Source organism: Protopterus annectens, chromosome 12.part0 (genome assembly GCF_019279795.1).
Source record: "Protopterus annectens isolate FY-2018-M chromosome 12.part0, PAN1.0, whole genome shotgun sequence".
In the NCBI taxonomy this organism is placed as follows: domain Eukaryota; kingdom Metazoa; phylum Chordata; order Ceratodontiformes; family Protopteridae; genus Protopterus; species Protopterus annectens.
In genome coordinates this window covers 775,047,649-775,074,092 of record NC_056746.1, presented here as the reverse complement: position 1 = coordinate 775,074,092, position 26,444 = coordinate 775,047,649, and positions in this window count along the sequence as shown.

Sequence of the window (26,444 nt, the reverse complement as noted above, 5' to 3'; positions counted from 1 at the left end):
CTGTACATGTAACTGTGACAGCTGTGGCAGCCCTGTTGTTACAGCAGAACTAGTGTAAGGATACCCTTTATAGTCCATTTGCAGCATGTGATTAAGGTACATCTGTTATGGAACTGTGCCAATAAAAAAGTAGTAGGTGACATATCCTTATGCTATACGGATATGGGTAGTGTGTCGCAACCTGCAGGCCTTTGACTTGCAAAACTGGATAGTAGTTCATTAATTAGCAGTAACCTGTGTGGATAAAGATTGCACAACTCAGTAATTAATTGCTGTCTTCATGATAATGTAATTGCACTGCAACACAAGACTGGATTTGAACCCGAGACTGTGTGTAGCAAAATGCACTGCATCATTTAACAGACTGAGATACTGAGTCACTACTACTGAGAGTGTATTTGCAAGGTATATGTGCAGACATACACGCTGTGACACACATTGTTTACATCCGTCAGTATGTGCATGGCTTTCTACAGCTGTATTTCTGCACCAGGGTCCAAGTTGAGCATGTTCTTTGCCATTGCTGCCTTAGCAGGTGTCCTTCTATATATTGCTAATAAAGGGCACATTTACTTGCTATCACAGGCCTCACTTATATCCATTTTTATGTCTTTGGCTGTCTAGTGGTGTATTATTGCACCAGAGTCTAAGGAACATTAATATTTTTCCCATTAATTTTTAATTCCAGTTTGCATGGTGCAGCACACAGCTCCGCTGAGACACTCCTAATGACTGTAAGTGACAATCACTGATGCAAAAACCTGTTTTAATTAAGATCTGTGTTGCGTGGTGGATTAATGCAGTGTGCTGCAGGTGTGACAGGCTTGGGTTCGAAACATGGCAGAGGTGTTTATTTTGTACATGTCATTTACAATGTTATAAATACATATACTCATTAGAACTCTATTTAGCTGAGCTAAGTGAAACTGTGAGATGCAGAGCACCAATCAGCTCCATGCTAAAAAAATATAAAGAAAAAGGGGAGATAGGAAAGTGGTAAAATGGCGGCAAGCAGGGGGAAAAACGTAGTGAAAGGCAGGCAGGTTGTGCAGGAAGGGTGTAGGAAAGAACCATAGCTATCTATTTCTTGTAAAACAACAGCTGTGCACTTTAACAGATTTTTTTAGATGAATTTGTACTCTAAAACCCAAGAGAGAGGAGTGTGGACAGCATAACTGCGTTGTCAAGCCAATTGGACCAAATTATGTCTGTCTAGTGGATATGTGTGCAAATGGAGAGCTATGTATGGGGTGATTTTTTTTTTTTGGGACAGATGACCATTTTTTTATTAAGGTGAGAGTGGAATGTTAAGGAAGGGACTTAGGTATATGTAGGGAGGTAAGTTGGGTAGCAGAGGATACACCTGCACATAGACAAGACAGAGAAGTCAGCCGACAGTGACTGTGTGTGACACATGATTCATAGGTTCATAGGTTCATAGGTAGGTACTAGGCTATTGGCCCTAGGGCCTATATAAACCTAGCCAAAAAAAGTACCCTGGCTTTCGTCACCCAAGAAAATTATTTTCCTGTGCCCCTGTCAAGCAGAGCCACAGAGGTGATCCCCAGGGTGAATTTCCTGTTTGCCATCCAATCATCAAGATTTTTGTTGAAGAGTTCTAATGAGGAGCTTTGTTTGATATAGATAGGTAGTTTGTTCCAGAGTATGGGAAGTCTCTGGGACAGGAATCTATCCCTCCGGCATGTTATGTTTATTGTGGTGACAAGGTTTAGGTCCCTAGATCGTGTAGCTTGGAGGGATTGAGATTTCTTTAAGTGGAGCATGTCCACCAGCTCTGCATGTGACATAGCTTTGTATGTTAAGCAGATATCGCCTCTGAGCAGGAGATATGTGACAGAGTAAAGCTGGAGTTTTTTTAATCGATCTGCACATGGCATCTGTTTGAGGCCAGTCATCCTCTTTTTGAGGTATTTCTGTGGCCTTTCCAGTTGTTGTGGATGTCTTGTGAGGTACATACCAAAAGGGGCATTGTACTCTATAATGGTTCTAATGAGTGACAAGTAGAGGGGAACAATGACCTCTTTTTTTCCTGGATGAGAAACCTTTTGTGATGTGGTGTGCCATGTAGAAGGATTTCCTAACTACTGTGACAATGTGATTATCAAAGGAGAGACGTCTGTCCACATGTGTCCCAAGGTCTTTTTATCACACTTTTGGTGTTAAGTAGACTACCACCTATGTAGTAGCTCATGGGTACAGAGTTTTTACCAAAGGGGATGACAATGCACTTTTTGGCATTGAGCTTGAGACCATGGCTTTGACACCAGGCATCTGTCTCAATGAAGCCCTTTTGTAGGATGTCCACATCGTTAGGAGTTTTGATTATGGCTCCTAGTTTGCAGTCATCTGTGAACTTTGTTAGCCAAAGACCTTCTATGTTAGCCTGTACTTCAGAAAAGTACATACCAAACAGGAGAGGAGCCAGGACTGAACCCTGTGGTACTCCACTTGTCACTGGTCTGAAGTCGGATTTGGAGTCTGATACTTTCACAGTGTGGGTTCTGTCAGTGAGCTGTAACTCAGAGAAGATCTGAGTGTTGCCATTGAGATTCTTGACATATCTATAGAGTGCTTTTTGGTTGTCTTTAGAATCAGTGGCAGTTTTCTTTTCATAACTATCTTTGGAGGATTTTATGAGGTATCTCAGCTTCTTACTGAGGCTAACCAGGGAGTTCCTCCAATCATGGGATTTTGCTCTTTTTTGCAACAGTTTCTTTCTTCTGTTGTAGAGTTTGTTTATGGGAGGGGACCACCAGACTGGCTTCCTTTTTTTGGAGGATAGCATCTTGGTTTTGTTAGGGATAGCACAATCCATGCACTGGTGTAAGTGCTTATAAAGTGCATTTGTGTAGGATTCAGCAGTCATGCCTCTGTTGTCTGTCTGCAAGGGTGTCGCGAAGTTTGCCACTTCTGTCTTAAGAAGCGTGAAGTTGGCTTTGAAGAAATTTTTACGGTGGTTTCCCTAATGGGGGGTGGGGGTGGGATGTGGATTTCTAGGGTGATTAGCTTGTGGTCGGATCTGACCAACGAGGAATTGACCTCTGCTGTGGAACACCGGTCGCCCATATTGGTAATGACCAGGTCTAGGATATTGCTGCCCCTGGTGGGAGTGTGGATAAGTTGATCCAAGGTGCTGGAATTTATGAATTCCAGAAAATGTTGAGCAAAAGAGTTGGTACATGAGTAGTTTTCCCAGTTAAATATCACCTATTATTAGGGTGTTGGATTGTACCCTAATATTTTCCAGTGTATCAAGAAATGAGGAGTGGGAATCCTGGGGCATGGTGGGGGATCTGTAGCGTTACAATCTGGATTGCAGTCTTGCCCAGAGTTAGTTGCATTTGGATAATCTCGGATGCATTATGCTGAGCAACTAGCCTGGAGGTGTGGATATCCTTAATGAATATGGAGACGCCTCCACCTTTAGTGTTTCAGTCCGGGTTAGGTGGCTGAAAGGTGTGGTATGAATTATAGCCTGGTAATGCAGGGGTGCTTTCTGGAACCTTGAACCAGGTCTTTGTCACTGCACAGATGTTGATGTTCTCCATTTTAAGGAGTGCCTTGAGTGAATGCATTTTGAGGTTTAGACTTCTAGCACTGAGTAGCATTACCCTCAGATTTTGCTTGTATGTACCTGTTATGGTGGTGAATTTGTCATTTGAACCTTGCCTAAAAAAGGCACTATAGGGGTGGCAAGAGCCTTAGTCAGTATCTGGAATCCCAAGGGTGACAGGTGCAGGCCATCTCTGGCAAACCATCATGGTCTGTTGATCATGTCATCCCAGACAGACAGATACTGGATCCCCTTAGAATGACACCAGAAGCTTAGCCAATTGTTGAAGTCAATAATTTTGTCCTTGTACTGTGGTATCATTCTGGGTGATGGCAGGATGCTGCTCAGGGCTAGGGATCATACCTGCCTGGGTTACAAGATCAGAGAGCTCCTCCTTGCCTCTTTTCATGTAGTCCAGGAAGGTATGTCTCAGGTCATTCACACCAATATGGACAATGACAGAGTCATATTTGTGTTTGTTGTGGAGTGACCTGAGTGCATGTGTTATGTGGCAGATCCTGGCACCCAAGAGGCAGCTGACAGTAACTTTCTCCTTTCTTAGCCTGGTGAGTGGAACATCAGTGTGCCTGACTATAATGTCACCTATGACTAGAGTGTTGGGTATGTTGTTATACCTTATGGGCTGTGGTTGAGTGGCATACTGAGTTTGTGGGCTATGTGTCATTTGGGTTGTGTTGGGGGGTGGAGGTTGCTTGCATTTCTGCTTTGGAGGAGCAGTGAACACCTTGGATGGGGAGGGTGTTGTGAACACCTTGGATGGTGAGGTTGTTGTGAAATCCAAGTCACACGTGCCTCCAAATGGCAGCAGTATGACTCACATCCCCACCTATGGGACTATTGACATTACTCCTTCACTGCCTGAGTGTGGCTGTGCTGGAGGCTGGGTGCCAGGGTGAGGCTGCCCCACCAGGTTGGCCAGCATGCCTTCAATTCAGCACAGGCAGCGTTCATAGCTCTGATGAACAATTCTGTGTACCATGACCAGCAGTTCAGCCTGGGTGACAATGCTCCCACCACCACTGCTCCCAGGGGAAGGCAGTGCCCTGTCTCCTGAGGCGGTCCCATCCGACACTTTAGGTGGTGCAGGGGCACCAGAGGGGGCCACCACAAGTCTGGGTCCCCGACATGACTGGTTGAGGCAAGGTAGGTGTAGGCGGATCACCTGAACTGACCTACCTGACGTGCTGTAGTAATGGAAGTATAGCAATAAGTATAGGTTAGTTGTAAACAAATCATTGTTAGTAATAACAGAATGGCAGAACATTGGAAATAACCCAATTACATATCAATGCATGTTATGTAAAACACAATAACAGAACAGTCAGTATGTTAACAGCATGCCAGTAACAGTTACAGCATAATGCCAACAAAATAGGTAATGTAACAAGATATGTTAATATGCAACACTTATAAAACAAAACAATAATAAAATACATGCCACAAAATACAGTTATTGTAACAACATATGTTAATAGTAAACAATAGCCAATGAATAGCAGTAAGAAATAAATGAAGATTAGGTGTGGGTAGAGAGAGAAAAACAGTCCATTAGTAACATTTCTGGTTATTTCTTTGACAACAGTACTACTATCTACTCCACGGGTCTGTATTTTGTTTATGTGTACAGTGACTACAAGTCTCCTATAGCTGCTGTAGCATGTACCTCTCAAGCTATTTGCATGGAACGCTACGGGCCAAGCAGTAACAACTGCGGGGACACAACTACAGAGAACACTTGCACATCAGGTGGACTTATATAACTACCAAGGTTTTCTGTGGGCTGATTTAATGATACTTTGTAATCTATGTAGCTATTTTCCATGTTGATCCTGTGACAGATGGATTGTGCACTATTAATTACATAATGTGAAATCGTGACACTTGAGAGACATGTTTGTGTACAGTACAGACACTAAACAAATGCCATGCCTTGGTTGGCAGGCATGGGAATAGAACCCAGTAGCAGTGGCTGCAGGGGACATCTGCATAGGATGTATTAACTGACTGCAGCTACTTTTAAAAGACACTCCAGGCATACAGCCATACCAGGATTACACATTTTATTTCTGACTGCACATTGCTAATGAACACAGTCTTGCTAGTGATTTTAACAGTCTGTGATATCTAAACACGCAATTATCTAGTCATAATATGGGCTACCTCACCCATTTACCTGTAGTTCCTGTAGAGAAAGAATATGTAAGCATTATGTGACTGCTACTGTAATATTTAGTGCTACATAGCACTAGATTCGAACCCTGGTCTGTGTGTGGCAAAATGTACTACATACAGAGCATTTAACAAACTGAGCTACTGAGTCACTGCTGATTACTGACTGACTGATATTTGCCTAGAGCTCACCTGGAACAAAAATATAACCTGTTACTACTACTACAGTGTTATACTAGAATGCAGTGACAGTAGAATACACATGCATGAAATATAAACATAACATAGATAGTAGGTAAGCTATATATCAGTACAAACAATGCTGGTGTACACAATTTATTGTTACTGGTTTGAAATATTTGTGTAGTCAACATACAATATCAGCTCATGGAGTGGGCTACCTCACCCACATATCTTTATTACTTGATGTCTATGGATGACAGAGCATTATGTGAACAATATTGGCCTAGAGATAGCCTTGAAGAGTACTATATGAGTTAACCAATGCAATTTGCATCCATTGGGTTTTCATTCTACAGCTATGACAGTGTTATACTTGACTGTAGCACCTTACCTTACAGCCTGAATGCATACAGCTCTACTGCAATGGTTACAAGACAATCCAGATGTATACCATTTTCCTTGGTATTATTGTACAGATTCATGTTTTCTTGCACAACAGTTGGCATTATTCATTTCTTGCAATACAGCTCTAATTTCACATTTATTGCACTGCGGATTTTATTGTATATACTTTAATGCAGTTACTGGTATTGTTTCATGTTTTTATTGCACTACAGTTAGCATTATTAATTTCTTGCAAAACAGCTGTAATTCCACATTTATGGCACTACAAACTTTGTTGTATATACTTTAATGCAGTTAATACTTTACTCTTTCTTGCTTATTTTATTACAGTTAGCATAATACATCCGTACTCGCCACACTCACAGCGCAACTTGGCCAAGCACCCGGCATGTGACTTGACATTGCAAGCCCTCTCCACTGCAGCTGTTTGGAGTGAAGCACACAATTATGCATACCAGCTTTGCAGACATTCAGATTACATATTATTAAAACACAGGTAAAATTACTTACATACTTGTGGGGCATTCCCTGCCCAAGCTTCTTGGACCCAGGTGTCCAAGAGTCCCCTCTTTCATTGTTTCAGGTCATCATGGTGGTGATGACACTGCTCACCTATGCAGAGGATACCAGTAACACTGGTGAGTTCTCTGGCCAGCTGGACCCAGGCCTCTGCCTTATACTCTGAGCCCCAGTAACCTCCCTGCAGCATCTGGTCATCATGTTTTTTAACTAGGAGTCCAACCATGACCCTGGACTCCAGAATGCCCCAATGCTGTGCCTGAAAGTGTGCACCTTCACCAACATCAGCCATAGTAACTGTCAGAGAAAGAACTCCAATAGATTCTGCTGTATTCCCACCTATTGGGCTTAATATAGGCTGTTTTCCTATCCTTACACTTCATTGGGCAACATTCAAAAAAGTGCCACTTTTTTGCTTAGCACCACGTAAGCCAGCTCAGCTGAGCTGAGAAGCACGAAAACCCGAAGAATTGTAGTCTTATCAGAGCTTAGCAGTGCACAAATGAGCCAAGCAGAGTCGAGCAGTGCATAAACATTGGCAGCCGTTACCATGTTCATGTGGTGTTTAGCAGGTCTAAGCACACCTGAGCAGAGCAGCGGGGCCATATTTTAAAATAGTTTACATGATATGTCTATCAAAATTAAATACATATTTTCCCTTCCATGTATTCAACCCCCGGCACCCACTGCACATAGAGCCGTAACTCTACCCATTAAGCTATGTGGATATTAAGACATCCCGTATACCTTCACATATACCACTGAGCTACCTACAAGTAGTGCTGAGCACGGCACCCCTCAAACATGCTCAGATACGCTTATTCACACATTTCAATAAATAAATAAATACATCCAGTTTTTATTTTTAGATGTCTGGCAGTTGTCTGCTATCTTATCTGTGGGTGCTGCTTAGCATTGCTGCATTCTGCGCTGCACCATGCAGACATGCCTTTCTTTAAAAAAATATAAAATTAAAATAAAACAAAAGGACAGTCCAGGGAGTCTCTTACTCATCTTCAGACATGGGTAGCACTACACCTCTACCTACACTGATTCAATAACTGTGTTCCTTGGGTCTCCCTCGGCAACACGCCATCATTAATATGGATGGGGCTCTGACGAGAGGGAACTATGTACACAGACACAGTAACTTTCTGTGTAGGTGCTACATGGTGCCTACATGGATTTTATTAAATCCTAGGGATTATTTTTAGCGATTTTCTATATATATATATTTTTAGAATTTTTAGAGATTAAGTGGCTAACAATTCAGTATTCCAACCCATAGCAGAAACTAGTCTGATGATGGGTCCAATACATTTTTTTGTATGCCAAATATTGCAGGTATAATAGGAGATCTCACTGATAAAAAGTTAAATTAATTCTCTGAAGTAAAATCATAGGTTCATAGGTGTATACTAGGTTAACGACCACTAAGTTTCTTTATAAATGTATTTCTTTATTCTTTATTTATTTTTGTTGACCAAGAAAGTCTGAATGGGATAGATACTCTTCTTCAGTTGAGGCCCTGGGAGAAAAGCTCCAGCATTCACATACATAGGCAATATAAAGTACATTTTCATTTTCCATGTTGTATATAATGTTTTTATCTTTACATAAATAATTAGGTGTTACAGAAGATGCTAATGCTGACCTTATATCATACAGTTTGTGACTAAAGGAAGAGGAGAAAATGAAAGATTATCTGTTCATTTGTATAAGGACAGAAATACTAATAAAACAAGTGAAGACAAAGATTAACATTTGGGTTGAAATTAGTCGTGGTATGATGAGGGAGAACGTGTATTAATTAGGAGTAGGTAGTTAAGAAATATAAACAGTTAAATGCTTACAGTAGTAGACAGAAGGGACAATGCAGTACTCACCATATGGAAATTTAGTACAGAACAGCTGTCGTTTTGTCAGAGGTAGTGCAGCTTATACTTTCTTCAGGAACCAAAATTATCAAGGTGTAGAGCAAGAGCAGAGCCACTTACCTTGCAGATCCTGTTTTAGCAAACCTTTAAAGCATTAACTCTAATGGGATGGAGTTCCACAGGTTTGAGACACTGACAACAGAGTGAGTTTCCGAAAAAGTTTTTTGAATTGGTTACAGTTAAGAGAAATTTGTTATTGGAGCGCAATGTTCTGTTGTAGCCAATTTAGGTCCTTTTGGGCTGGGCAGTGGTGGGTTTTATGAGAAGAATATGTGGTGTATCTTACAATTTTACTACACTTTACATCAGTGGTGCACAACGTTTGGCCCCGGGGCCAAATACGGTCCTCGATGCAACACCATCCGGCCCCAGAGAGTAACCAAAAATGTAAAAAAAAAAGTGAAAAAATGCTATGACTTACTCCAGTCATGCAAACTTTCCAGCATGTGTTTACTTACTAATGACTTCTGTTGCGCACACCTCTAATTTTAGCTACTATTATTAGTAACTATTAGTAACTATTATTACTATTATTAGTAACTATTCTTTGTTGTTTATAACTTGTAGTCTGTAAAGAGTAGTAACTTTCTGCAAGAGTTTCTAATAAGTCATGGCTGAAAGCCAGAATAAAGTTAAACGCAAGGTTGATGTAGAAAACAGGCAATTTCATGACTGCTGTCTTTAGTAAAAATGCCAGTCACCTGCACCTATTGTTAACTCGTAACAACTTATTATGTTTTGAGGTGGCCTGCAGATGCATTAAGAATTTGTGTAGTGTCCGCCCCCACAAAAAGGTTGTGCACCACTGCTTTACATCAAGTTTAGACTTGAGATTATTGTTGAAATTAGTGAAGATAGGTAATGCATTAAATAGAGATGGGAATAGGTAGGTTGCTGCTATGGATTTTCTTTTGGACACTGTAAGATATTGATTTGGTATATATATATATATATATATATATATATATATATATAAGGAGTTTAGTCTTTTGTGGGCATTTTTGATAGTTTGGAGAATATATTGGTCATATCTGAGTTTGTCATCTAGGAGTACACCAAGTAATTTAGCTTCTGTCACGGTTTGATTTTTTTGTATTGTCGGATGAGACAATATGGAAATTGTGTTTTTGAGCATTAAACAGTTTTGGCAAAAGGAGCATTACTTTAGTCTTTCTAACATTTAGGATCAGGTCTGCAGTGCCTAGCCAGGATTTGACAGATGAGAAAGACTCTTATGTAATTTCCTGGATGATTTGTTGTGTTGGGGCAGAGCAGATGAGGGCTGCATCATCTGCATACTGAATGATATTTGCCTTTTTGTGGCAGAGTGGGGTTTATTTACAAATATATTAAATAGAAGTTGGCCCAGTAGTGATCCTTGTGGGACTCCAACTGTGACAGAAAGAAACAGAAAAAGTCTTGTTTCCATTTTACTGACTGTTGTCTATTTATGAAACCAGGTGAGTGTTGATTTATTTAAACCTAGGGAGGAGAATTCACTGAGACATTTCTAATGGGAAACTGTGCCAAAAGGCCTTTAACAGATTTTAGAAGAGTGCTGACACTAGGTTTCCATTATTTCTATTGTGGTTGATAGCACTGATAAAGCTAATATGAGCAGTGAATGCTGGGACTGGAGCAGAAGCCATGTTGGGTCATGGAGAGAGTATTTGGGTAAGATATTTGAAGAGCTGGGATTAGATACATGTTTCTAACATTTTTGATAGTGGTGGTAGTATAGCTGTGGGTCTTTGGTTTGATAGGTAAGTTGTATTTCCATCTTTCTGGACTGGAATTATGAAATATTTTTTTCCAGATGGCTGGTATATGGTTTTCTGTTATGGATCGGTTAATTAGTATAGAAACAGGAAAGGCTAGAGATTTAGAATCTAATTTTAGGTACTCTATTGGTAGGTTGTCTGCTGCTAAGGCTTTTGGTTTGAGTTTTTGTAGGTATTTTTATGGTCCTAGTTGGGACTGGTTGGAAAGACAAGGATATAATATTGTTATTAGATGAGGATGGGGTAGTGAGGGTGTGGGAGAGCTTTGTTTAGTGATAGAGTATTGAGTTTATAAAGTGGGAGTTGAACTGGGTGGCTGTATTGTTTGGGTTGTTACTGGTTCTTGGTGTGGGAATAGATGTTTGGCTAGGGTGCAGTAGTTTGTTTACAGAGGACCAAACTAGCTTGGGTTTATTTTGGTGTGTTGAGTGAAGGCTGATAAAGTAGGATTTTTGTCTTTGTTTATTAACTTGTTTTTGCAAATTTTAAGTATATAAAGTATTGATAGTTGGACTGGGTTTTCTTTTTGGACCATCATTTCCATGCTTTGTCTCTTTGAAGAATTTGCCTGGTGTCTTTTGTTAACCAGGCTGCAACATTTGACCTTATCCTAATTTCTGAGTGGTGCCTGGCTATTAAAGATGTTTAGGAAAATATTATTGAAATGGGTTACATCATCATCTATAGGCATGTTCTTTATGATATTCCAGTTGTAGAGCTTGATTATGGAGAATAAGTCACTTGAATTAAAGTATTTTATATTTTGCATCTGTTTATAGGATACTTATTTGCAAATACTGGGATGGTTTCTGACTTTTTTAATTTCTCCAAATCTTTTGGGTGTCTGTTACCATGATGGGAATGGACCCCATTCCTTAGTCAAAGTATGATTAAAGTTCATGAAATTAGTATTGTTTCAATCTTTGATGTCAACCAAAAGTGCTGTTCGCAGCATTCTCAATGTGCCCAGTAATGACTCCTTCTTCAGTTCCTATGGAGTTACATTATTAGTTGCATATCTAAATAAGATTGTAGATTCTTTTTTGTAAGACTTGTTGCTGCTACTACTATTGAAATTGTCTGGGTATTTTTCTTCCACATTCCTCTTGTTTCTGCTTGCAAATTCTGATATTTTATGGCTTTGTGTCACTCTGTACTCAAGACACTGTAGTCACTGGATGTAGCTATTTCACTGATCAATGCTACTTTTATCTTCTTTTCATGGACCACTATAACTGGTTTTCGCGCATCTGTCTTTTGAACTGTTGGTAATAGGTCATTTTCTATGATGCTTTGTGGCTCATGTTTCTGGTGTTTCTCAGCTACTTTAATATTATAATGTTTACACAATCCCCAGTGCAACAGTCTTGCCACATTATTATGCCTTTCGGTATACAGTCCTTCTGGCATTAGTATGGCACAACCAGCAATGAGGTGTGCTACGGTTTCCAGATCTGTTTTACAAAACCTACATTTGTCTCTTTCTCCCATATGTTCAATGAACTTTGTAAACCCACATCTGCGTAGCCCACTATCTTGGGCTGCCAATATTAACATTTCATGTTTTGGTTTGAATTCGCCTCTCCTTAACAATTTCTGCATTTGATCCTGATCAACATGAGGTGCTTCCAGAAATTTTCTGTACTTCCAACTATATTTATGCATTTTTCACATTTCTTGCCTTCTCATCTGATCCTTCACCTTATATTCTTCCTTTTGTTTTTTGGGACATACAGTTGCCGCCTGATTTTTATCTACTTCTGGTTTGATTTCCATTCCTGCTTGATGTTGATATGCTTCTGCTAGACTCAGCATGGAAGTCATCTTAGATTTATTCTCCTAATGTTTCAAAACTTTCACTACATTTGGGTCCTGTGAGGTCAGCAGATATGTGTGCAGTCCCACAATTGCAGATCTATACATGTAATCAATTTCAAGGAGGCCCATGCCTCCTTCGGAACGGGGAATATATAATCATGTTATGCACTGATTTTTATAAATCATTTGGTGAGCATGAAGCATCCCTCTTATTTTCCTATCTAATCTATCCAACACGTTTTTCATAGTATACGTTGGTAGATGATCACTGATACTGTCATTAAGCCAGCCAGAGGAATTGATGTTATTTAGTTTGTTTGTAAGAATCCAGTGTAAGATGGATTCCTTCTTTGTGCATTTATGTATCCTGATTGTATCTTTTATTATTTGTGAGAAATCAAATTGATTCATTGATGGGGTGTTTGTGTCTTTAAAGTCCTAGTTTATGTTAAGGTCACCCATCATAATGGTTTCACTGGTATATTGTTATATAACCAGTGTAGAAGTTGTTCTGCTGTGTTGCTATTTTGTCCAGTGGGAAGTAAAGCCTGGTGATGCAGATGGCTTTTCTGTTGTTAAGTTTGAGATGTGCTATGAGGAATTCTGTATTGTTAAATGTGGATAAATGGTTAGGAATTCTGCATTGTTAAATGTGGATAAATGGTGTGAGTAAAGTCTCAGTTCTATGGAGATTTTGTATATATTTGCTACTCCTCCAGTTTATTTAATTGTTGTGTCAAGTCTGAAAATGTTATAACCTGGAGGTAATATTTCATTGTCTTTTTCGTGAGGTTTTAGCCAGGTTTCTCTGATTACAGCTATAACAGGGTTGTAAAATGCTAGGCATGCTTGGAATTATTGGAGTTTATTCCAAATACTTCTGATATTAATATTAAGTAGTATTATGTCAGATTAATTTGTAGCAAGAGCTGTTAAGCTTGGAGAGAGGATACTGATGCAGTTTGGGTCACAATAGTATGTCCTGGGTTTGGATGGACATGTACTCTGAGTTTCAGATGAGTGACTGAGTGATAGAGGCAGAAATACCATTTAGATTTGTTTATAAGAAGGTGATGTATTGTTTTCTGGATAGTTTTTACGTATCTGTAGCTAAAGAAGTTGGAGGGATTTGGTGGGTGTATTTGTGATGAAATGAAAAATGAGGGTGCTGCTGTGAATGGTATAGTATATACCAATAGAATAAAGTCCAGCTGCTGGAGTAGCATTGAGCATCCAGACTTTATACTGGAATATGCTGAGGGACAGAATAAAATAGATGAAAAATCAGGTACATTTTCAAAAATAATGAAACAGAAATGAACCTGATTTTCCACCTGTTTCCGAGTTGTTCCTCGTAAAATCTCAAGCAAAAAAAAAAAAACGGCAGCAGAGAATCTTTTTTCTGTATTGCTATCGATGCACTGTGCAAGCGTGGGGACGCAAGTCTCATACACATGCTCATTACATTAGTAAAGAAAGAAAAATGCAGAGGAACACTTCAGTACCTTTATACAAATACATTATTAAGAAAGATAAGCAATTTCTTTCTTAAATTATGTCATTGTATAATAGCAGTAATTCACTCCTGGGTGTGTGCATATCAGGATGTACTCACAATTGGCTTTGCTTGATCACACGGTCTTCGTCCTTATGATCAAACCACATCAATCATGGGTAAATCCTGATATACTTATACCCAGTTGTGGATTATTTCTTAATAATTCACCACCTTTTCTTTAAAAGTCACACATTTTAGGAGGAATTAAGAGGTTTAGAGCTAAAATTTGAGTTAAAATATAGGATGTTCCTGAAAAGGGACAGTTCAGAGGTATGGGAGAGATGTAAGTTTAATAGTTAGTCATGTGTTGGTGTGGTGAGGAGTAGTAGAGAGATGAGATGTAGGGATATCATTGTAATGTGGTGCATTGTTTGTAGGGTTTGTTGGAGGTTTTCATGAAATATTAGTCATTGAATGGTGAAAGAATCAAGAAGTTCTTGTTGTTTTGTTTAGAGAAAGATCTAGAAAGTAATCAAAATCCAATGTTAAATATTTTTTATTCTTTGGGTTGTTTTTATCAGACTGGTTACAGGGTTGTTGACTGCTATGCTTCTACACAGCTGCTTAGTTTTAGGGAGAAATAGATTGAAATGCAGTATATGCCTTGAGGGTGACAAGGGAAAATAGGTGTAGAGGGCAGCTGCTCAACTGAAGACAGAGCAACCTATTACAAGATATAGCAGAAGCAGTGCATTTAATGTACTGCTTAGCAGTAGGGTAGGACCAGCTGGGTATGGGAGAAAACTGGCTCTACTGGCATACATAATAGCAGTTGGACATAAACCAGTATTTTCTTGCTTTATTAATGTCTACATTTTGTTTAAACTTTTCCAAGAGGTGGAATAATCGGGATGAGCAAATCCTGTCTGAGAGAAATCTGGGAAAGATATGCAACCCCTAGCAGTAATAAGAGATGACTAGTTCTCCTGTGTTGAGCATGTAGATGTGTACTCTGAGGTGGAATAGTGATTGATACAGTTATAAGCAGGTAATACTGTTGTGATGGATGGTATAGGGTGAACGAATGTGTGGAAATGGTTTTAAAAGGTAGCTGTATCTTTAAGCAGATTTCTGATGTCATTAAACATTGGAAGGAGAGTAGTGGGATTAAATGTATGGCTTTGGGGGTGGCTGGGGAACTGGGGGTGAGAGGCAGCAGAGCAGGTCACACCTCCCACTAGTGTGGGAGACAATCAATTTCAGCCTTCTCAAACTGAGTGGTTCTGCACATCCAGTCCAACAAAGGTAAACAATTGGCCTGAGAAAGAGTTTTGTTGTGGCTGTTAACAGAAATAAACTAAAAGTGAAGGTCCACCACTGTAAACTACTGATAAGACAAGCACCACAGAATGGGGAGCAGTGCAACTGCATGGATGTACCATAGGGTTCTCATGGATACTTAAACATGAAAGCAGGCCACACAGTGGGAGATTATTTCATTAAAACACAGGAAAGCAATTTATGCCATCTGTACACTCAGTCTTGGCTATGGCAATATACTTAATACTCAAGATCTGTGAGACAGGAAACAAAAACAGCTGCTACAATTACCTAACGTATTTAGAGCAGTAAAGTAACAGAGAGGGGTACATTGCAGGTGCTTCTAAATACTGGTGTGTAACTTTTCCCTTCACTGATGGGGGCCTGTTAGACTTTAAAGCAACTTCTCCCCTGCACTTCAATTCCTCCTGTTCTTTTGAATTATGGGTGGCACCTGCTACAAGAATAGCAAACGTTTTAAAATTTTATTATGCTGACCTAACAATGAATCCCTGCTGCCAAACATGTTTTTTTCCAACCATAAATGTCTAGTGAAGAGAAAAAAGACCAGTAAATTAAAGGAGGTGAGCATAAAGGAGCATGCTGCTAGCAGATGAACAGGCCAACCATGTGGAAAAACATATTTAGTTGGACAACTAGTCTGTTAATACTATGAAAGGCACTCTCACTAAACACACACACACACACTCACTAAACACACACACACACACACACACACACACACACACACACACACACACACACACACACACACACACACACACACATATATGAGTATTATTGTGGTACAATATGGGAGAGTGTATTAGAAAGCAGGAAGGGACCAGGCAAATGTATAGTATGTGGCTAGAAAGGAAAAGAAGAGAGAAAGTTCTAAATTTCTAGAGACGAGATCTGACTCAACAGGAAAATCACTGAAATACATCCCTAACAAAATGCTCTCCAACCTGTACAAAAAAAGAAGTTATGTACTCACCATAACATTCCATGTTTGTAGTCCATTTAGCCCTTCATTCTTACACGTGTTCGGAGCCTATCCTCGGCTCCGACTCAGCCTATTACAAAGCTCAAAGTCTTCTAGGTGGCTCATGGCTAGGTAGGTGTTAGAAAAATATGTATTAATATGTGTGCATTAGTGCCTTTTTAGAAGCCCAAAAGGGTTAATACATTTATTCTGCTTTATGCGGAACAAATCCATATTAATGGCAAATGCTTTCTGACCTTGTATTTTGTCAGCGCAGCTAAAATCTTGTTTATGTCTTAGGAAATGTACTGAGAAGCAGATGGTTTTCTGCTTGATTAGGAAAATAATGAATAGAACAATACTGCTTTCTATAATGTTATTAAACTTAGACAATTAGTCCTGTCTGTGTTATGAGAACATAACCAGCTGCAGGAAGGATAGATAAACTGAAACAAAGACCGCTTGAAGAATATGAACTATAATCTGTGATTGCTTTGTGCTCGAATGAGTAGAGTACCTTGAAATGTAACACAGCACTGTGGAAATAATTGCATCTAGCTGCCGGTCTCCAAGGCCATGTTATTTTTCCAATGTTTTCTCATGAATCTAGAAGTGTTATGTCGTATCAGCAGAAAATCATGAGCAACATCTGCTGTGAAAAACAATATTGTAAACTTGTGATTAACTACGTCAGCTTCAGTAGGCAATGTCTTATAAGAATAGTATAAGAATGGCTTCACTTCCTGATTTTAGTTAGACAAACTCTGTATTTTTGCATGCATGTTTTTGTCTCCTTGCTGCAAGAATTAAAGTGCCTTAACCTGAACCTTACGTGTATTGGTCTTTGAAGTTTTTTCCTTTGACAGATTGGTCCTTCGGACCGGAAACCTCCACTTTGACCAGATCAGACAGGCCAGGTGGCTTGAAACCGTACGGGGAAGAAACCACATCAGTTCTTCTTATTTGAAAAGACCTCCGACTGAATTGTCGTCCAAAAGAGGCCAGCCACTGTTCTGATCTGTGACTGAAGGGCAGGTTTACCTCGAACCAGACGATCAATCACGGAGGCTCAGGTAAGGTGAGATTTACCTTTTTCTGTTTTAGATCAGGGACTTGATTTGCATTGTCTGTCAGGGGATTTCTCCTGTACAAGTCAGGGACAGGAAGATTGCAGTCTTGTCATAGATTAGGGAAACAGAATAGGTAAAGCAGTTATTCTAGATAGACTGTGAAAAAGAGAAATCGTGGTACCACATAAAATAAGAAGGGTTACGTAACATTTCAAAGGTTAGAATAAAATGGGAAATAAGTGCACGAAAAGATCCCAAACTCCGCCGTTAACTGAAGATGCGAAATTTATGCAATTACAACATGCTGATAATGTTAAATACTACTCAAAATGTGTTAATAAGTATGAATTTGATGGAAATTAGAAAAATCCTCACTTGTTAAACTTGTCAAACAGCTTAAAACTGATTCCAGAGGTCAGGTAAAAAAGCAATGTCAATTAGGGATTCCTCAGGCACACAGGTGGATTGAGGAAGCAAACCGTAGGGAACAAAAGAGTAATAATTCAAAAGCAATGTTTTTAGATAAAGAGGACAATAACTTAGTAATAGCATTGGCCCCTCCACCCCCTCCGCTTCCCTTACCACAATATGAAGCGAGCGGACAAGCTGGTCCATCCCCACGATATCCTGCTATCGCTGCAAAAGCAACACCGTTTGTTAGAGATCCCGTCGAGACCAGGTCTCGAACATGGGCAGGAAACTCAAAAGGGGGCATTGAGTTATATCAAATGGGTAGAAGTTCACGATATATGAGTAAAGAAGAAATATGCCCACTTATAGAAGTACCTAATCCTCAGGCAGGACAAGAAGGACAGGATCCATCTCTCTTAGTTTACAGACCGTGGACACCGGAAGATATCTGGAAAGCCACTGAGGGAATTCCCCATCCAAAAGTTAATTTTAGAAAATTTTTAGAAGACCTACAAGGCATGAGGTTAAGTTATAACTTAAATGGAGAGGAAGTAGAAAAAGTAGTCAGACAAATCGTGGGACCAGATTGGCACATGATCAGTGGCAACTGGAATCCCCGTGATGCAGAACACAAACCCCTCCCACATAGTAGCGCAGAACTAGACAAAAGAGTGAAAGGTCTTGCAGACCGAATCTCTGTGAAATGGAAACCTAGGGCAGACTGGACTTGTATTAATCAATGCATTCAACAAGAAGGTGAAACTGTTGACAGATATTATGCTAGATTATTAGAGTGTTTTAATAACCATTGTGGAATGCAGGTACCTGAAGATCAAACACATGATTCCCCGTATGAGCAGCAGTTAAAGAATGCATTTCTAAAAGGCAGTATTTTGCCTATAAGCAGCTTTATTGCAAAGCACATGGTAGATCATCGTACAAGTAGACTACAGTCTCTACTTGAATATGCTAGACATGCCGAAAGGCATTTTAACAGTAAAAAGAAAAAGAAAGCCCAAGTATTCTCTGTAGAAGATGGAGCAGAAGTTTATGTAGTACAGTCCGGGAAAAGGGGCAAGAAAAATGCCCAGGGAAACAAACAATCTAATCAACGATCAGAGGACTTTGAAGGGCGAAAGAAAAGGAGGGAGTGCTTTAAATGCAGTAAGAAGGTACACCTGGCAAGGGATTACAAGAAAAACAAGAAGGCAACTACGGAAGATAAGGAGGGTGAGGACTGACTATATGATAGCCAGGAATCACTAGAAGAAAATAGCCAAGAAAGGATAAATGAGAATGTGATAGAGGGAGTAGAGGATGTGACAGAAGAAATAGAGGAAGTACATGAAGTCACGGATAATGAAGAAAATGAAATTTTAGACTTAGCTTTATTGAGCTTGGAGCTCTATTTAGCAGACACAAAACCAGAAGTTACACTCCTGGTAGAAGGGAAAGGAAGTCACATTTTTGTGTGACTCAGGGGCATCACGGACCCTGGTACATCCCTCCAAACTACCAGAGAATTCAGAGTCACCGGATTACATATTAGTGAAAGCAGCTAATGGACAGCTGTATCGGGAGCCCCTCTCCCATAACATTGTGATAACTGATCCTGTTTCAGGATTAACCCAGAAAAGCAAAATTGTTGTTTCTGCAAAATGCCCAGTAAACCTCTTGGGCCGAGACCTTATACAGCTGTTTGGCATTGCAGTAGTTCCAACTATGCAGGGTATGGAAGCACAGCGACAAATTGATACTTTTGCAGTGTGATCGGAGGGTGAAACATTTTATTGGTACAGCCAGGACTTGATTACGACTGGTCCAGGGGCAGTAACCGAAGAGCTGATGAACGTAGCCATCAGCAAGTTCCCCTCCCTTGACATTGATAAACAACATTTGTTGCACTGTACTCTGTATTATTGTAGCACATCAGGACATGTTAAGGAATATGAACAAGAGTTGTTTAGAAACCGTGCAAACAGGTTAGTATTACGTAATCTGTACTGGGACATAAAAGAGAACAGTGTAGTTAGCTGTTCATTACCCCAGGAGTTCTTTGCACTTTATAAATTTAATCGACTACCACATGTAAGCTTAACCAAGGACAAAAATGTAAAATGGGCAGACCTAGGAGAAAAAGTCACAAGGTGGGAAAAGCAGACAGAGTTAGAACTGTCAGAAGAGGGAGTACAAAAGCAGAAATTAAATTGGATAACACAGACACACCCAGCTGTACACTTGCAGTCTAGCGAGGACAGCTGATTAGCACTCTTATCAGAAGAGGAAGAAGATGCCTTACAAAGCATACCAGAAACTCTCTGGTCAACAGGCAAATCAGATGTAGGACTGATTCGTTCAGCAGGACCAGTTACTATCACGCCAAAGTCAGAATTTAGACCACAAAAGAGACAGTATCCCTTGAGAAAAGATGCAGAGGTAGGAATCAAACCTATTATAGCAGCTTTACTTAAGGAAGGAGTACTGGTGGAATCACCTGATTCACCATGTAACACACCCTTATTTCCTGTTAGAAAAGCAAATGGAGAATGGCGTATGGTCCAAGATTTACAAGCTGTAAATGACGTAGTAATACCAAGGGCACCTACGGTGCCAGATCCACACACCCTGTTGAATGATTTGAAACTTCAACAGAAATATTTTTCTGTGGTAGATATCAGCAATGCATTCTTTTCGATACCAATACACCCTGACAGCCAACATTGGTTCGCATTCACATTTCAGGGGAAAAGGTATACATACACGTGACTACCACAGGGATATTGTGAAAGCCCAACAATATTTTCACAAGAAATGGCAAGCAACTTCGTGGGATTTACCCCACCGAGAGGCAGTCAAATTTTACTTTATGTTGATGACATCCTGCTGGCAGCCCCCACCCAGCAAGATTGTAAGGAAGATACTGTAGCATTGTTACAATTTTTAGCTATTCAGGGACATAAAGTAAATAAAAACAAATTACAGCTTTGGAAAAAGCAAGTTAGATACCTAGGATATGTAATATCCAAAGAGGGCAGAATATTAGATGAGGACAGAAAAACAGCGATTTTACAAGCACCAAAATCCACTACCAAGAAGGAAATTATGTCCTTCCTGGGTACGACCAATTTTTGTCGGAGCTGGTTTCCAAACTATGCCTTGGAATCTGCACCTATGACTAACTTGATATACAAGAAGCCTATGGCAGCACGGGATTTATTACAATGGACACCAGAAGCAGAATCTGCTTTCTGCAAATTGAAACAGTTGATAGCATCCTCATTAGGTTTAGGATTACCAAACTATCATAAACGTTTTTTCCAAACAGTGGATTGTAAGCAAGGTTATATGACATCAGTGTTAACACAGCAGCATGGGGACAAGCAATGCCCCATTGCTTACTATTCATCACAACTGGACCCAGTGGCACGGTCTTTACCCCACTGTGTACAAGCAGTAGTCACAGCTGCAATGGCAGTGCAGGCTTCAGCCTCAGTAGTGTTGTTCCACCCTCTCACATTAAGAGTGCCTCATGCAGTCGCGATTATTTTACTGCAAGAAAAAGTAGCATATCTTTCTCCTGCTAGGCATCTTTCCTGTATGACTATATTGTTGAGCCAACCTCATATGACAATTGAACGATGTACAACTTTGAATCCGTCTACCTTGCTTCCAACTCCTGTGGATGGCACACCGCACAGCTGCCTGCAGGAGATTGAGCAAAAGACACTGCCTAGAAAAGATCTTACGGATGTTCTCTTGGATGATGCCAAGGTGACATATTACGTGGACGGCTCATGCAAAAGGGGTCCCACAGGACAGAACCTAGTAGGATATGCAGTAGTCTCTGATACTGAGATTGTAGAAGCAAAATCTTTACCACACAATTTATCTGCACAAGCAGCAGAGTTGATTGCCTTAACACGGGCATGTACCTTAGCAAAGGGTAAATGTGTGAACATTTTTACTGATAGCCAGTACGCTTTCTCTACTGTACATGTTTTTGTGCAACAGTGGAAAAATCGAGGAATGATAACATCTACTGGCAAATCAATCAATCATGCGCAGTTTATTTTAGATCTTTTAGAATCTATTCAGTTACCTCAGAAAGTAGCTATTTGTAAATGCATAACTCTTACCAAGCAACAGGATAGAATTTCAAAGGGTAATGCAAGGGCTGATACAGCTGCAAAGCAGGCAGCTTCAGAAGAATTTCTTTTGAATGAAGAATTACAACCTTCTGAGATCTTAGACTTAGAAATGTTAAAAACAATGCAGACACTTACTACGCAAGTTGAGAAACAAAGATGGATAAAACGAGGAGCAATTCTCAAGGAAGGGCTGTAGATCTCCAAAGAGGGAAAACCAATATTGCCATCTAACTTGTTTAGATTTGCAGCTTTGTTGAGCCATGGGCAATGCCATGTATCAACAGGGGGGATGGTACAGTTAGTGAACCGAGTGTTCACAACATATGGATTTATAAACTACACTAAAAATTTTTGTTTGTCATGTCATGTTTGCAATAAACATCATGCAAAAGGGGCGTTAAAGCCCAAGCAGGGAGTTTTCCTGCACCACCGTATCCGTTCCATACTATCTGTATGGATTTCATAGAACTGAACAGATGCGAAACTAAGAAGTATTGTCTTGTCATTGTAGATATGTTTTCCAAATGGGTGGAAGCTTTTCTGACCAAAAATCCAGAAGCAGCTACTGTTGCGAAAACCCTTGTTAAAGAAATTATTCCTAGATTTGGCATACCAGAAAAGATCTACAGTGACAATGGCACACATTTTGTGAACCAAACCATACAACAACTGAGCAAGTTTTTCGGAATTTCTTTGAAAAATCATTGTGTGTATCATCCACAATCTGCAGGGTTGGTAGAGAGGTACAATGGGACGTTAAAAAATAAATTAAGGAAGCTCATTGAGCAAACACATAGAAATTGGGTGTATTGTCTGCCCCTGGCACTGTTGAGCATGAGAACTGTTCCGAATGCAAAGGGATTGACTCCTTTTGAGAAGTTATTTGGGAGAGCATATTATATACCTCAGTGGAAACCTCTCATGCCTGCAGATCAGGAAGCCGACTGTACACTCGCTGAGTATATGAAAAGAATGTTGAATTCTAAACACCTTTTGCAGTTTAATTCTGCTTCAGATAAGGAACAAACCAGACCATCGGAAGCAGCAGTAGTCCCAGGCACGTGGGTTTGGGTAAAAGTCATCAAGAGAAAAAACTGGACGACACCAAAGTGGGAAGGGCCATACCAAGTGCTACTGTCAACACCCACTGCAGTCAAGATCACAGAGCGAGCGTCCTGGATTCAACTGACACACTGTAAACTGGTTAAAAACTTTGAGCTAGATAAAAATCTTGTTACTGTTACACCACAAGAGTAAAAATGACAAAATCCAGAGCATACAGGAATGCAGAACAACCACAGAAATATTGCATGATCATCCTGTTAACTATACTGGTGACACTGATCTTTTTGTTGTGGCCTTTCCTTTTTCCAGCCACACAAGCTAAACTGAATAAATGCGATGCATTACTCATAGACTGGCATCCAAGCTTTAACACTTACCAAGCGATCAAACAAGTGTATGCTGAGACTTTTAATGTTTCAAATTGTTGGATTTGTACAGCTATACCAACAGCATATGGGGGATTATTAATGACTGCAATCTCCCTAGGGGTCAATGAGACCTGGAAAAACTTGGTTTATGATACTACGACTGTTAAATCACAAGATAAAATAGCATTGCACCTGCCTGCTACACAAAAGGGAATTGTGTGTTTTTATAAAAATGATACTGTCCAGGTGGGTTGGAGTAATTGCAATATGACTGTTCCTTACAAATGTTACACCAAAGCTAATAATGCAGGTTCTATGTGTGATACAGACTATGACTCGTTTCTTAAATCAATGCACAGAACAATTAATGAAGTACAACATAATCCTGTTCTTTTTAAGCAACTGTCTATAATAAACAAGAAAATGTTTCATGCAGGGCAAGCATATGTTAATAGTAAAGTTACTACTAAGGTGGAAGATTGTTATTTTGTATGTGACAAAAAGGCCTATAAATGGTTACCTGAGAATTGGTCCGGCAGTTGTTTTTTGGGTTACCTGGTTCCGGCCATATGATACACTGCAGTTTTGCCTCGAGAGGTCACCAAGAAACCTGTCAGGAAACCTGAGAATCCAGTGGGACAGATTGAGGCGGGCTGGAGAAACCATCATTCCATGGGCGATAAACTAACACATATGGACTTGAGTGACACTGTCATATCGTGGGCAGGCGTATTACCAGCATATGGAGCAGTGAAATCGATTTGGGAGCTGAGAAAACTGTCTAAACTCCTCGAAGTAATGAGCAATGCAACTTTTTCTGCTCTCAAATTAGTGACTGATGAACTGAATGCCATGAGAACTGTGGTGCTTCAAAACTGCATGGCTCTTGACTTCACCCTAGTGGCGAGAGGTGGTACGTACACTTTAATCCAAGAAGAATGCTGTTTGTATATTCCTGACAACCAGCACGAGATAGACAACCATCTTGAGGTGATTCAGCAAGTGTCGACCATGACCAAACCAGGCCCAAACCCACTGACAGACTTTTTCCAGAAATGGTTTGGGGGGTGGGGTTCCATCCTAATAAACATCTTGATTGCTATTTGTGTAGGAATGCTCCTGTTGGGAGTATGTGTTTGTTGTGGCATCCCCTGCATGAAAAGATTGATCAAAGATTTTATAGATTTGTCGGTTTCTGAAACCTTATATCAAGGTACTGAGCTTGATGAACTATTGAAGACGGAGATGCTTTCATAAGTTAAACTGAATGACTTTCTTAACTGCAAATCCAAAATGGAAGAGGTTAGGAAAAGAAACAAATTGTTTATGCTTTTGAAAGTAGAATAAAAGTATTAATAGGGGGGAAATGTTAGAAAAATATGTATTAATATGTGTGCATTAGTGCCTTTTTAGAAGCCCAAAAGGGTTAATACATTTATTCTGCTTAATGCTGAACAAATCCATATTAATGGCAAATGCTTTCTGACCTTGTATTTTGTCAGCGCTGCTAAAATCTTGTTTATGTCTTAGGAAATGTACTGAGAAGCAGATGGTTTTCTGCTTGACTAGGAAAATAATGAATAGAACAATACTGCTTTCTATAATGTTATTAAACTTAGACAATTAGCCCTGTCTGTGTTATGAGAACATAACCAGCTGCAGGAAGGATAGATAAACTGAAACAAAGACCACTTGAAGAATATGAACTATAATCTGTGATTGCTTTGTGCGCGAATGAGTAGAGTACCTTGAAATGTAACACAGCACTGTAGAAATAATTGCAATTAGCTGACGGTCTCCAAGGGCATGTTATTTTTCCAAAGTTTTCTCATGAATCTAGAAGTGTTATGTCGTATCAGCAGAAAATCATGAGCAACATCTGCTGTGAAAATCAATATTGTAAACTTGTGATTAACTACGTCAGCTTCACTAGGCAATGTCTTGTAAGAATAGTATAAGAATGGCTTCACTTCCTGATTTTAGTTAGACAAACTCTGTATTTTTGCATGCATGGTTTTGTCTCCTTGCTGCAAGAATTAAAGTGCCTTAACCTGAACCTTACGTGTATTGGTCTTTGAAGTTTTTTCCTTTGACAGTAGGTATCCCATGGTGCACCAGTACAATCCCCAGATCTTGTTTGCTGCTAAACTATAGAAAGACAGAACTAAAGCTATCCAGAAAGAACAACAATAATTCCACCTGTTATGGAAAAATTATCCTGTCTCCAGATCCTTCCAGGATGGGGGTAGGAGGGTGGGTTCGTAAGAATGAAGGGCGAGATGGACTACAAACATGGAATGTTATGGTGAGCACATAAATTCTTTATGGTCTGTAGTCCTATCTCACCTTCATTCTTACACATGGGATAGTGTCCCTAGCACCTTATTCTTGGGTGGCTCACAGAAAGATACTCCTATGTACCGCGGAACCAAAGGAGGCTCTACCCCTAGAGGTCAGGTCCAATTTGTAATGAGTAATAAAAGTGTGAGGGGTAGCCCAGGTCTCAGCTGCACAAATACTATCAATTGGAACTCTGGCTTGGAAGGCTGCTGATGTAGACTGGGATCGTGTAAAATGAGCCTTAATCTTGAACGGCAAAGGCTTTCCACTGGAGGAATAAATGAAAGAGATACAACTCAAAATCCAATTCAAAAGGGTCACTTTGGAGACTGGGAGCCCTAATCTGGAGTCAGAGAAGGATACAAACAATTGGTCTGACTTCCTGAATTCCTTAGTCCTGTGTAGATAGAACCGTAATTGTCTGTGAACATCCATCTGATGAAATCTGTATTCTGTTGCATTAGAATGATTAGGGAAGAACACTGGCAGCTCTATAGTTTGGTTCAAGTTATTATGAGAGCACACTTTAGGGATGAAAGATGGATTTGTGGGAAGAGATACTCTATCTTTCTGGAAAATCAGATAAGGGGGCTAGATAGACAGTGCTTGTAATTCTGATACTAGCAGATGTGATGGCTATTAGAAACAAGGTCTTCCAAGACAGAAACTTCAACGGACACGAATGAGCATGTTCAAAGGGTGGAGATGTAATTTTGGGCAGGATGAAGTTCAGATCCCAGGAAGCTATCTGTTCCTAAAAGGGAGGTCTTAGCAAGGTAGTACCTTTAACGAAGATTTTACACAATCTGTATAACATCAGGTTAGACTCATG